We start from the raw sequence: 2,062 nt of genomic DNA, 5'->3' as shown, positions 1-2,062 counted from the left end.
TTTCCTTCAAAGCAGCTTGAACTTCTACCTTCATCACCATAGGCTCTTGCTCAAATGCTATTTCATTAAATTCTTCTGTATCTGCCAATCCAAGTTAGGCTTATAAAAAATATTCTGCTGTTACCATGAACTACAAGTATATTCTTTTGAATAATTTATTTCTTCTGAAAGTCTACTAAAAATGTTATCAACAGGTATTTTGGTGTCACCATTTCCCCATGCCCAAACAGGGTCACTTGGTCTACAACCCCCTAGTAACATTGTTGTCCCCAAACCTCTAGATCCAGTAGTGTTACCCTGAGACTGAACTATTAGTGAGGTTTGCCAAGCTTTTTGCTTTAGGAAGCTGGCCAACAACCTTGAGAGTAGGCTTCAGTTCATTTCAGCAATCTTTTAGTAATGGAAATTGTGTTCTGGGACAGTTCTGAGTTTTGTCAAGAATACAGAGGTGAACTGGATTGGGTTCTTGCCCTTGAGGAGTCAGAGGCTATTAGAGGAGGGAGGCAATTTAAAAATTATTTCTTTAAAATTATTAGTTGACACTTTAAGAAGCTTAGAATGTTGTTGTTCTGTTGTTATGCGCAGTTGAGTCGCCTGTTACCCATAGTGACTCTAGGTACAGCACCTCTGAACTCTGCCCTGTCCTGGGCCAGTCTCGCTAATTCTGACACATCTACCCTCATTGCCTCAGTTACTGTATCAGTCCGTCTCATCCAGGGTCTTTCCTCAACTGTCCCTCCACCCTTCTGAGCATGATGTCTCTTTCCAAGGACCAATCCCTCCTGGCCAGGTGCCCAAAGTATGTGAGGCAGAGCTTCAGAATACTAGCCTTCAGGCAGGAACTTGGTTTCACCTTCTTCAAGACAGACCTATTTGTTTTCCTGACGGTCCATGGTGTTTATGTTCAAGACTCTTCTCCAGCACCACAATTCGAAGGCATCATTTTTTCTTCTGTCATTCTTATCATTGTCCTGCTCTCTGATGCATAACAAGTAATTGTAAAGACCATGGCCTGGATTAGGTGCACCTTAGTCTCTAAACTGACATTGTTGCTTTTCAATGTTCTGGTGAAGTCCCTGACAACAGACTTACCCATGCAATTTGTCTTTTAATTTCCTGACTGCTAATGCCAAGAGCGTCGCTTGTGGAGCCAAACAAACTGTGTTAACAACCACAATCTTTTCTCCATCTATCATGGTGCTGTCAATTGGCCCAATGGTGAAACTCTTGTCTTCTTGATGTTAAGCTTCAATCCATATTGAAGACTATATTCCTTGACCTTCTGTAGCAAGCGCTTCAGGTCCTCTTCAGTTTCAGCAAGCACTGACTGGAAGAGATCCATTATTTATTCCCATTCCAAAAAAAAAGGTGACCCAACAGAGTGTGTAAATTATCAAATAATATCACTAATGTCACACACTAACAAAATCCTGCTGAAGATTATCCAGGAACAACTGGAACAGTACATTGTCAGAGAACTACCAGAAATACAAGCTGGGTTTAGAAGAGGTCGTGCCACTAGAGACATTATTGCCAATTTCAGATGGATCTTGGCAGAAAGCAAAGAGTGCCAGTGGAATGTCTATATCTGTGTTTTATTGACTAGGCAGAGACATTTGACTGTGTGGGTCACAACAAATTGTGGCTAATCTTGAGAAAAATGGGAATCCTGGAACAACTGATTGTGCTTAGGCGAAACCTATAGGAGGACCAGGATGTTTAGAACAGAAATACTATAAATTTGTTATCAGGTGTTGTCAACCTGACTCCAACTTATAGAGACCCTACACATACAGAACAAAACACTGTCTGATCTTGTGCCATCCTCATAGGGACTTGCTATATGATCCTACAGTCTGAAACAGGTATTCAAACAAGTGTATGTACACACATGTTTATACCAGACTATGCACAATAACCAAAATATGTGACTATCCCTTATGTCCCTCAAGAGATGAGTGGATACGAGGGAGCTCTGGTGGCCTAGTGGCAAGAAGCTGTGCTACAATCCCAAAGGTGCACAGTTCAAATCCACCAGATGCTCTGCTGGAGAAGGAGGGGC

The sequence above is a fragment of the Elephantulus edwardii genome, unplaced genomic scaffold (assembly GCF_000299155.1).
Source record: "Elephantulus edwardii isolate Elephantulus edwardi_28Jun2011 unplaced genomic scaffold, EleEdw1.0 scaffold00049, whole genome shotgun sequence".
NCBI classification, from domain to species: domain Eukaryota; kingdom Metazoa; phylum Chordata; class Mammalia; order Macroscelidea; family Macroscelididae; genus Elephantulus; species Elephantulus edwardii.
Note: the sequence above shows the minus strand (reverse complement) of the source record.